General features: G+C 55.6%; 1 long non-coding RNA gene across 2 annotated transcripts in view; it reads left to right on the top strand.

Moving 5' to 3' along the window:
• Positions 1-11,589, top strand: part of LOC132016467 (uncharacterized) — a 39,605-nt gene that overhangs the window by 22,795 nt on the left and 5,221 nt on the right. Inside the window, exon 1 of one of the 2 annotated variants that reach the window (XR_009403931.1) lies at positions 9,723-10,148. The exons of the other annotated variant lie outside the window; for it this stretch is intronic. This is a non-coding gene — a long non-coding RNA (uncharacterized LOC132016467). Of the gene's footprint in view, positions 1-9,722; positions 10,149-11,589 lie in introns of those variants that run through there. 2 annotated transcript variants of the gene reach the window in all.

Here is an 11,589-nt window from a genome sequence, read left to right on the forward strand (position 1 = left end):
ACCTGGGCAGTCCCACGTGGGAGCCGCAGACACAGGGGCCCCTCTCCCCTTTGGATGTGGAGAGCTATTCTAAGTCAGCTCTTGCCTTTGTTGTCCCATACCTGTTGGGACAAGAGTTGAGCTGTGTGTCCTTGGGGAACTTGCTTAACCTCTCTGAGCCCAAGATAAGTCGTCTGCCAAATGGGAATGATGATAGTACATACCAGCCTCACTGGGTGGAAGGAGGAATTAGATAAGATGATGGCTATAACGTGTTAAATCCCTGCGGTTGTTAGGACTCACCCAGTAAAGGATAGCCATGATGGTGCTCACAGATGGGAGAACCGCAGGAACAAGCCCCAGCTGGGCTGGTGCAAGGACTCGGCTTCCAGGATGTTTTCTCCCCCCTCCCTCTATATCATATTCATCCTTTCTGCAATATCCCTGCTTATCCCTCTACCCTCCAAGGAGGGCCCGCAAACTTCATCCATTCATTCAACATGCATCTCTTGCTATTTTTGCCTAGTATATGGTGTCCCCTTTTCACTGAGCGTGTGGCTCCCCAGGAGCATTACCCAGGCTGTGAAGCCCCACCTGCAACCTCCCAGCCTCAGCTGCTGCTGGTTCTGGCCCCTGACTCATTGGCAGAGGTCACTTCCTGCCTGGGTGTCTCCATCTGTACTGTAGGGATAAGAGGCTGCCTCTCTCCCATCTCTTGGGACCAGCAGATGATGAGTCAGATAACGGTGGGGGAAGCCCTGAGAGGACAAAAGAGGCTCTTCCCAGAGCCGGGGCCCATCTGGCTGATGCAAGGTTTGGGTTTTGCTGGTAATCCAGTAAGATGCTTCAGGGAAAGTGTGATCAAGCAGGGAGAGCACAGAGTTCCCATCCCCCCCCCCCCCCCATAGCTGGGCTGTGGGGGAACGTGGAGGGTGTGTGTGTGTGTGAGGCTTGGTTTGGTCCAGGATCTGCTTTCTCCAGCTCTATGGCCACTGGCCTGTTCATGATCCCTTCGATCTGCCTGCCTTTTCTGTCAAGTAGGAGTTGCTGTTTCCCTCACTGGTGGCCCCAGGAGAGGGCGTAGCACATTCCGTGTTCCTGGGACGGGACCCTGAGGGCTGGTGGGGACTCAGTGTGAGGGAGGTGAGACAGAAGGAAGGTGGCTGGTCCCCAGTTAGAGGTGTGGCACCTGCTAGTCACCCAGGCTGGTGTCCAAGGACCCTCCCAGAAGCGTCAGAGATCATCATACCCTGAACTAACTCCAGACTTAACAGGCCCCCAGCTGCACCCCATAATGCACATGAGTTTGCCTCAGATTTGGGTTCAAATCCCATCGGCTAGCTGTATGATGTTAAGCAAGTTACTTAGTATCTTTGGGCCTCCATTTTTCCACATGGAAAATGGAGACAGTAATGCCTGCTTTATTAGGCTGCTGTGAGGATAGGAGGGAACAAGGTAAATACGTTCACAATCGTGGCCATCACTGTTACACCATGCAGCTCCCCCCACCCCCAGCTCTAGCTCTCATAGGCTGGGCAAGGAGAGTATTTGCTCCCATAGCCAGAAAGTGGCAGTGCCGGGACTTAACCCAAAGCCTCCTCAACGGCAGACTGTCCCAGCACACAGGGTCCTCCCTGTGTCTTGTGTTTCCGCCTGTTGGCCTGCCCTTTCCTCGGGGCCTCTCTCTCTCTCTCTCTTTTTTTTTTTAATTATTTTTATTAACATATAATGTATTATTTGCCCCAGGGGTACAGGTCTGTGAATCATCAGGCTTACACACTTCACAGCACTCACCATAGCACATACCCTCCCCGATGTCCATCACCCCACCCCCCTCTCCTTACCCTCCTCCCCCCAGCAATGCTGTTTGTTTCGTGAGATTTAGAGTCTCCTATGGTTTGTCTCCCTCCTGATCCCACCTTGTTTTATTTTTTCCTTCCCTTCCCTGCAAGCCCCCCACACTGCTTCTCAAATTCCTCATATCAGAGAGATCATATAAGAATTGTCTTTCTCAGGGCACCTGGGTGGCTCAGTGGGTTAAAGCCTCTGCTTTCGGCTCAGGTCATGATCCCAGGGTCCTGGGATCGAGCCCCGCATTGGGCTCCCTGCTCCACAGAGGAGCCTGCTTTCCTTCCTCTCTCTCTGCCTGCCTCTCTGCCTACTTGTGATCTTTGTCTGTCAATAAATTAAAAAAAAAAAAAAAAAGAATTGTCTTTCTCTGATTGACTTATTTTACTCATCATATAATACCCTCTAGTTCCATTCACATTGTTGCAAATGGCAAGATTTTGTTTCTTTGGATGGCTGCATAGTATTCCAGTGTGTGTGTGTGTGTGTGTGTGTGTGTGTGTGTGTGTATCAAGCACATCTCCTTTATCCAATTACCTGTTGATGGACATCTAGGTTCTTTCCATAGTTTGGCTATTGTGGACATTGCTGCTATAAACATTGGGGTGCATGGGTCCCTTCAGATCACTCATTTGTATCTTTAGGGTAAATACCCAGTAGTGCAATTGCTGGGTCATAAGGTAGCTCTGTTTTCAACTTTTTGAGGAACCTCCATGCTGTTTTCCAGAGTGGCTGCACCAGCTCGCATTCCCACCAACAGTGTAGGAGGGTTTCCCCTTTCTCTGCATCCTTGCCAGCATCTGTCGTTTCCTGACTGGTTAATTTTAGCCATTCTGGCTGGTGTGAGGTGGTATCTCACTGCGGTTTTGATTTGTATTTCTCCTCAGGGGCCTCTTAAGACGTCCCCAAGGGAAGTCATGAGCCCCATTTCCTGACCTTCCAGGGCGTGACTCCCGCACACAGTAGGTCCTCAGTCTGTGCTGGTGACGAGGGAGATAGATGAGCGCTTTCTAGAAGGAAATGATTCACAGGCCGCCTGAGTGTGGGGCCATGTCTGCGTGTCCCTGTGTGTGTTTCGGTGTGTGGGTAGGGCGGGAAGCCGAGGTGGTTCTGTGGAGATGATGTGGGAGGTGAATCCCCGCTGCTGATCCATCCCCGCTCCCTCTGCCAGTCCCAGTGAGGGCCAAGCCTTCCGAATCACACACCACGCACCCTCCCACCCGTCCCCAGGCTCCGTCTTCTTTCAAGCTCCCACCCCTCCAGCACTGCTTCTGGGTCTCAGCCTTCAGGATGCCTCCTCCGCACCTCAGCGCTCTCTGCTGAGCCTGGGAAGGGGGAGGCCAGGGGTCTCGGCCCATCCTGCTTCTGGCCCTAAGGCAGGCACGGAAGTGGGAGCCCCCCCCCCCCCCCTGCAGTAGCTGTCAGCTCGGAGCAGAAGCTGGCTCCTCCCTTGCCCCAGGAGAAGCTCTTTGGGTATCTCCTGGCGGAGGCCCTGCTATTTTTAGATGCCGTCCCCTCCCTGTCCTTCCCAGCCTCTTAACCAGCTGAGGGAGGAAATGACTCACCTCAGAGTCAGACAGGTAGAGGCAGCCTCAGTGAGTCCCCGGCAGACTCTGCCTGGCTTCAGCCCTAGGGTTTCCCTACCTGGGGTCACCCAGAGTGGTGTGCCCCACAGCTTGAGGATAGAGTTGGCTTGGGATCGAGGCACAGGACCCCACTAGGCCCTTCTTGGGCTCTCTCTGCTATGTATCTCACAGGGCCTCAGGCAGGACTGGGCCTCCAGCAGGTCGTTGACAGGGCCTAGGGCAGACTCTAGGCCTCTGACCCTACTGTGGGTCTATGGTAGTCCCCAGCTCAGTCTGAGGGGGCCAGACAGGTTGAAGGGACTGACTATGGTCCTCTCCCTTAGCCTTAGCAGAGACTAGAGTTCCAGAAAAAAGAAAGACCCTGTTGAGTGAGGGGAAGGGAAAGGGGTGATGATCTTGCCTCTGTGTACGCTGAGTAGGGGGACCAGTTGTCCTGGCTTGTGCAGGAGGAATTTCTTGGAACCTGGGACTTTCAGGGCTAACTAGGAGAATTCTGATCTGCCTTGTCACCCTGGTGCTGAGTCCTAGGCTGTATCTTAGGGAAGGGGCAGGTGTGAGGAGCCTCTTGGGATTTACTGTTCTAGTCCCACCTAGTCGGGGTGGGAGAACCAAGTTCCTGGGTCTGTGCCCTCTCTGCAGCTGGGGTATGGTTCTGTTTACCCTCAAGGGAGAGGGGCCAGGCCCAGAGCTCTGGGCCGCCGGAGGGACCAGAGAGGCACTTTGGTTGTCTTTGCTAAAGCCGGTGAGGGGAAGTGTGGGCCCGTCAGCACAGGGCCAGGCGCGGGGGTAATCAGAGCTGCTCTGCGGGGAGGAGGGCAGCTCCCCAGCATGGACAGAGGAGTAGGTGATGATGATGAAAGCACACGGTTTGCGTCAGGGAGACGCTGTGCCAGGCCCACTTACCGCCGGTGCCTCAGTGTCCGCACCTGTAAAAGGGAGAGGGGTGCCTACCTGCCTGCCTCCAATACCTGCAGTGAGGAGTCTGAGGTGATTCTGGGGCTGGGCTGCAGACTGGAGAGCAGGGGCTGTGCTGGTTGTTGGCTGGAGAGGCCTAGTCAGGCCTGACAACTCAAAAAGCTCTCTGTTGCTCAGGGAGGTAGGCAGAGGATGACTCTGCCCTCCTGTCATCCCAGGTCAGCCTCTGGACTGCCTGCCTTGGGAGTACATGGCTCCTGGCCCTGGAGGCCTCACTTCAGTCTGGGCTCACATCAGGGGAACTGAGGCTGAGGCCCAGACCTTGGTGGAAGTATCACAGCACACACACTTGGTGGTTGTCCTCTTCATCCTCAGGATGAAGGCTTCTTGTCCCCGAACCAGGGGTGAGTGTCCCAGGGAGCAGGTCTGTCACAACTGAGATGAGTGAACTTGAGCAAGCCACTTTTCTTTTCTGGGCCTCAGTTTCTTCGTTGGTGAAATGGTGGGGTTAGATTAGTTCTCTGGTTTTTAAATATTTGCTTTAGTAGTGAAACCTCTTGTCCAATCAAAGCTCTAACTGCACTCAGAGAAAGAGAGAACTGTGGGCAATGTGAAGCATAGGCGGGGCTGGAACACTGTGCTCTGCTCCCCCCGCACCCCTAGTGGCCCAAGGACTTGAGGGGACACTGTTTGAGAACCCCTCTTCAGGGTGGCTGCCATCTCTGTAACACTCTTTTATTTGTGACTCAAGGCAAGGATGTCTTGTTTCCCTCCCCAGGCAGCCCAGTAATTAGACCACAAGCCTAGTCCTTTCTGGCACCTTCTATCCAATGTAGAAATCCTCATATTCTCTGACAGACCCTGAGGTCTGTCTCGGCCCTTGTTACCGAGTTCAGTGGGGCCAGAGGCCATTTGTCCCTTCTTAAGGAACTTACAGGAACAAAACATATGCCACAGATAAGCTTCTGGGGTGCAGTTCTGGGCTCCACATACCCCCTGTCCTGTGCCCCTGCCCTCCAGCCTGCAGGACAAACCTGAGATTCCCATTTGACAGTAGAGGGAATAGCCTTAGGGATCTTAATGAGAGGGGCACAAGATCCCTTTGCTTGGAGGCGCAGAGCTGGGCGCCTAGCCAGGAGCCCTGGTCCTTTCCCCAGGCTTTCCCTAGCTTACCCCTGGGATGCCGGCACCCGAAGGTACCAACAACAGAAAAAGGAGGAGAGCCAGGGAAGAGGGCACTCTTCCTCACCCTGGGGGTCTAGGGCAGGCATTCTTTCCAGAGAACCAACCTCCCACCCACTGTCTTCCCTGCTTTAGAGAGGGGCAGGGAGGGCAGCGGGAGGGAGAGGCCAGGTCTCACAAGCAGAGACTGCGTAAACAGGTACAGGACAATGCCAGGCGCCAGGCAGCCGACGCGGGGTCACCCAGGGGCCCTCTGGGGGAGGGGGTGGTGCCTGCCTTGACATCAGCAGCACCCTGGAAGGACATGCGGTCTTCTCTGGCTCTCTTGACAACAGGCGGGGGGTGAGGAAGGGCGGCCAGAGGCCCCTCTGCCCCCCATCCCATGTGTCCCTCCAACCAGCTGGGCTGGAAACACGAGCTCAGGCAACATTTCCTCGAATCGTGTGACAGCCTCGGCCAGTCGGCTCCGGAGCTAATAATACGAACAGATGTGGGTCAGGCCACTCCATCCCGTGGCTCAGAGCCAGTCCTGCCACGAGCACCCTAGGCTGCCCGTGAGCTGGGCTCAAGTCCTAGGGTCCTGGGGCAAAACTGGGTTGGGGGGGTACCCCAGCCCCTGGGTTGGCCTGTTTGTCCGAGGCTCACCCTGGTGTGGCCAGCAGCTCCGACTCCACAGTAAACGGAGGCTGACATTAAGGACAAAACTGGTGAGTTCTGTGGGAGCAGGGGAATAATTAGACCACATATTTTAAAATGATACAAGCGAAAAGCACTTCCTTATGTATGATTTCAAAATTATAACAAATAATTTTAAGTGATACAAGTGAAACAGGATACAACCGTCCTTTACAGCTGAGGCTTGAAACCTGATCTCTAGACTTTGTGCCCAGCGGCTTCAGTGCTGAGGGAGGAAGACTGAGGCCTGTAGCTGTGCGGACAGAAGCAGCCGGAACTCTTGCCCGTGTGCCACTTCCAGCCTGGCGCTCACAGCCTGAACGCCACCGACACAGTTTCTGCCCACGGGGCCAAGCAGTCGGCCTACCAGGGGTGGCCAGGACAGTATGGGGGCAGTACTGGGGCAGCTGAGGGCCGGAAGTGGCTGTGAGCCCAGGAATGGCTGGTGCCACAGGTGCAGTCCTGAATGCTGGAGAGGGTGTCTCTACAGCCCGCAGTGCCCATCCCACAGCGACGAGCCCTGTTGGTGACTCTCCCACTAGCCTCTGGTGTGCCTGTCCTCACTAAGGGAGAGCGCACATGGGGCACTTTCAGCAGGCCTCTGCTTTCCCCAGGAAGTGGATAGAAGGCGCTCCTCCAGGAACACGGGGGTGGCCCAGTTGGTTAAGCGCCTAAATCTTGGTTTGGGCTCAGGTCATGATCTCAGGGTCATGGGATCAAGCCCCACCTTGGGTTCCATAGTTAGTGCGGAGTCTGCTTGAGATTCTCTCTCCCTCTCTATCTGCCCCTCCTGCTTGTGTTCTCTCTCTCTCTAAAATGGATAAATGAATCTTAAGGAAAAAAAAGAAAGGCCCTACCCAGTGCTTATCTCACAAGACTGGTCATCTTCCAGCGCCAGCCAGCGGCACGCAGGTGGCACACCTTGCACGAGCCCTCTCGGGTCTTGGAGAAGTGTCCCTCGTTCTGTATGTGGGTTTATGGCTGCCAAGCGCCCTACAGGGTGACTGTGGGCAGTGCTGGCGTGGAGAAAGCAGTGGAAGGAGAGCCACGAGTGGCCATCAGAAAGGTGTGTGGACGTTGAGGGGAGGGCCCCTTTCTTCCTTCAGCTGTGTTCATGGAGGGCCCATGGTGCCCAGGCCGGCAGCACTGAAGCAGCCGGACAGGCCCCAGACAGGCCCTTGCCTCTCTAGGGTGCAGAGCCTTCATCCAAGAACTGCACAAACACCTCTGGACTGACGGGGTGAGAGGGCGGGGCTGGGCCAAGGCTGTGGGAACATGGCAGGCCTCCCAGAGGAGTGGGGTGGCGGAGCAATGGGAAGGCCGCTGGCAGAAGGAACTGGGGCAGCATGTCAGGGAAAGGTGCTTGGAGGAGGCTCCAGCGGGCAGCCGGGTCAGAGCGGGAGGGCCATGGGCATGAACCAGGAAGCCGAAAACAGCCTCCCTCCAACGGGCCTCCATGTTTCCATCTGTAAGAAGAGCCCACTGGCGCCCTCCTGTGCTGCTCAGACATCTGTCTCCTGGGCTCCCTCACTGTGTCTGTCAGAAAAATGGCAGGAGTCCTGTTAAAGGAGTGGGGCTGCTGACCAGACTCCCTGAAGGTCCTGAGCCTGACCCCTTGCCCCTCCCAGGGGCAAGTTCCCCAGGGGAGAACTGTACCCCCTGCCTGTCCCCAAGGGCAAGCCCAGCCAGAGGGCATCCCTGCCTTCCCAGAAACAAACCATGGCAGGGGAAGCTGGGGTAAGGAAGGACACCATGTGGCAGTCAGGACCCCACTCTCATCCCAACCAAAGCCCCAACTCTTGGGCTCTGGAGGGGGTGCTGCTCGGTCATGGGGGTCCTATAGAGTATGCTGCCTTTCTCATACCCTTTGTTGTGTCTGGGCCCTGGACCTTTATTTCCAGCCAAACAGCTGTGGAGCGATACAAGCGACAGGAGGCCCTGGCCTTGTTGCTGGGGAAACAGGCCTCCACGAGAGGCTGGGTGACGGGGTGACCGTGCGCACACGACCTAGGCCTCCAGCTTTGTTCCCGCCACCTGCCTCCCTCATGGCTAGCCTTAGAGGGTTCAGGTGTGCCTGCCAACCTCCCCGAGGGTAGGACCCAGCACCCTCGAATGTGTCGCCTCCATGCCTCCCCAGCTCCAGGACTTGGCTCACGATTGCATGTCAGGGAAGGGTGCTTGGAGCACCCACTCCACCCCCAGCCCAGTGGGACTCCCTGCCCTGTCACAGGCGCCAGTTCCTTTACCCAGACTCCCCTGGTCGAGCTGCTCACATCTGCCGCACTCCCAGCTTTGTTTCCATCACTGTCCCCCGCCCTCTGGGTTCGGTCAAACCCGTGCCTGGTTGCCACTTTTGTGGGTTCAGGGCCTGGAATGGGGCTTGAGCTGCCATATTAATCTTTGGCAACTGAGGACATGTAACAGCACTTAGAGCTTCTCGTGTCCCAGACGGCATTTAAGGGCTGTACATGTGAGAATGCTTTTACTCCATACTGTAACCCAGTGAGGTAGGTGGTTTTATGACTCTCGTTTTGAAGGTGAGGAAACGGAGACAGAGGGAGGTTAAATGACCTGCCCCGGGCCACCCAGCTAGGACATGGATGCAGCTGTGGGGTCCACACTGAAAACCAACAACTAACTGGTCTATTATGTGGTCTCCTGGGGATGTTGTCAACGGAGGGAAGCTGTGGTCACAATGGGGCAGACACATCTGTAATTGTGGGAGAAGGTGCCCCTGCCCCTCTGGGAAACCTGGGAAACCTGACCCCAGCCCGAACCCCTCAGATTAAGTACCGTTTTCCCTTTTCCACCCTTCTGGACAGGCCTCCCACCATTTACCTTGACACAAGTGGGGTTAATCTTCTTGAGCACAGTGAATCCAAGTTCAGCAAATGTTTGCAGAATGATTGCTTTGCTACATAGACCCCGAGGACATGCAAATTTCATGGGGACCCTTAGGCATCACCTTGCCTTTCCCCAGGCTTCAGTTTCCTGTTCTGGGTGTGACATCTGGTAAGGATCCTGAGTTGCTCCAGTAGTGACACTGTGTCAACAGTCTATTTACCGGAGTCCTGGCACCGCCGTCTGGGTGTCTGCCCCGGGCAGCCGGGTGACTTTGCCCAGGGAACCCGGGGCAAGGAGATTTCAGTGGGCCAGGGCGTGTGCTCCTTGCCCCAGGGAACAGGTCCCTTCTGGAAAGCTGAGGGCAGCCTGGGATGAGGAGATAAGTGGGCAAGTCCCAGGAGCTTGGATAAACCAGTGGCTTGTTTTTTTGCCACCTGACAGCGAGTGGGGACACTTGTCAGAGGCTTTTTTTGTTGCCAACAGTCGGCTAGAGTCTGGCCCGCCCCCTCTGGCCTGCCGAGGGTAGGGGGATGGGAGGAGTGAAAGGGGGTGGCTGGCGATGCCTCTGCCAACTGCCGCTAACAAGTGGCAGCTCACAGACCAGGCAGAGCCAGCGGCAGTGACCCTGGGCAGGGACAGCCAATGAGCTCCCTGGCTGCAGTGGCACCACCAGGCAGCCTGGCCGTCTTTGGCTGGAGAGGCAGCGGGAGGGGCCTCAGGCCGCCAGTCAGGGCCGCGGGGTTCTGTCTCTGGGAGGCCCGGGCAGATCGGTGGCTCCATTCACAGAAAGCTCTCCTCGGGCAGCCACATTTTTGACTTCTCTGACCTTCTGGAGGAGGAGGGCGGGCCGTGGAAGTGTGTCTAAAAGAGGCAGGCAGAGATGGAAAGAAACTTGAACTTTCCCCCTGCTCTGGATCCAGAATGGGCTCTAGCTCCCAACTGGGGAGGAGGGAAGATTCTCAATGTTTCGCTCACAGGAGGGACAGAGAGGGAGCAGGAACTGGGGGAAGCAGAGGTTGCCAGGGACCCCAGAATCCTGGCCTGAGCCCTTTCCCCTTTGCCTGGAGTCAGCCTTGGAAGAACACTTGTGACTGAAGTGGCTGTCAGCTGGAGCAAAGGGTGAGGACATTTGGGCTGGTCACCCAGGACTGCTGGTGGTCCGGCCTGGGCTGTGGGCTGTGTCCCACCTCAGCTCCCCTACTCAATGCAGACCCACCAAGGCCAATCACATAATAAACATATATTTATAGATGTACAATTTTAGAATTCTAATTCAAGAAATACAGCTTCTCAGGGGATCCTTTAGGATCTATGTTCTTATTGCACATGGGTCAGCCCACCTGGGGACGGCTACCGAGACCAGATGGTAGGGGAGGTGGCAGCAGAGCACCGGGGCCACCAAGGGTGGGGCGCTCCTGCCCATGTCCAGTTCTTAGTGTCTCTTGGGCTGGGGTGGCTGTTGCATCACAGGGTGGGATCTCGTTCAAAAATCCAATCTGACACTTCTTTACCAAGCTTCCTTTCCCAGCAAGAATCTTATTCGTTGGGGGTTACTTAAGAAAAAAAAAAAAAAAAAAAAAAGAAAGAAAAAAAAAAGAGCCAAGAGGAATTCTGGGAGGGTGGTTATGGCCTCCTGGCTGGCAGCTTAGGGAAGTAAGGCTTTGGACCATGGCAGACTCCAGGACACACCCACTGCCAGAGGAAAATTTGGGAAAAACGGTAATTCCAAAAGGCTCAGTATAAACTGTGGGAATAAATAAAACTTCCCTCCCTTCCCTTGGTAGCAACTGCTGTTGTGAGAAAAATCCTCACTTCAAGGTGAGTAGAAGGAAACCCTTCAGGTTCGGATGTAGCCTTTGTCCAAAGTGCAACAGAAGGCTGGGTGGCAGCACGTCCATGGATGGCGGAGACAGAGGTGCCCACAGGCCTGGACTTTCTTCAGGAGGTGGCTGCTGCCCCAGGGTCTTGGGCACCGCCTGGCTGATTCTTGGAGGAAGAACCATCTGGAGTCCTTGGTGCCTGACTTGGGAAACCAGTGGCAACAACACGGAGCTGTGCCCTGTGGCATCTATAAGGCAAAACCCACTTTGGGACCGAGGTGGGGGTGGTGGCCAGGCAGAACTTGGTCCCCCTCTCTAACCCTGCTCTCTGTGGCAGAAGGCTCCTGGGCTCCAGGCCCAAGAGCCCACCTGAGCTGACCAAAGCTTGTGGTGGGTGGTACCACACCCGCAGGCAGCCGGGAGCCTCTACCACGACTGGATCCTGACAGGGTACCTGGCCCTAGGGGCACTTCCTCCCCTCAAAGCCTGTTCCCCTCCAGCTTCATCACGACCCTGGCACCCTATGAGTTCTCTAGACTTACACTATCATGATTACCGCTGCCATCAACAGCAGGCTGGGGTTGAGGGGATTTTCCTTCAGGCTGTCAGCTCTGGCCAATGTCTAGCCTTTGAAGGACCAAGTGACCTTCCCCACACAGGCCTCATTTTCTAAAACAGGGAGGAAATCAGCTAAATAACCAAATCCCTGCATAGTTTAAAAAGTAGACTGTATATATATA

The sequence above is a fragment of the Mustela nigripes genome, chromosome 4, assembly GCF_022355385.1.
Source record: "Mustela nigripes isolate SB6536 chromosome 4, MUSNIG.SB6536, whole genome shotgun sequence".
In the NCBI taxonomy this organism is placed as follows: Eukaryota; Metazoa; Chordata; class Mammalia; order Carnivora; family Mustelidae; genus Mustela; species Mustela nigripes.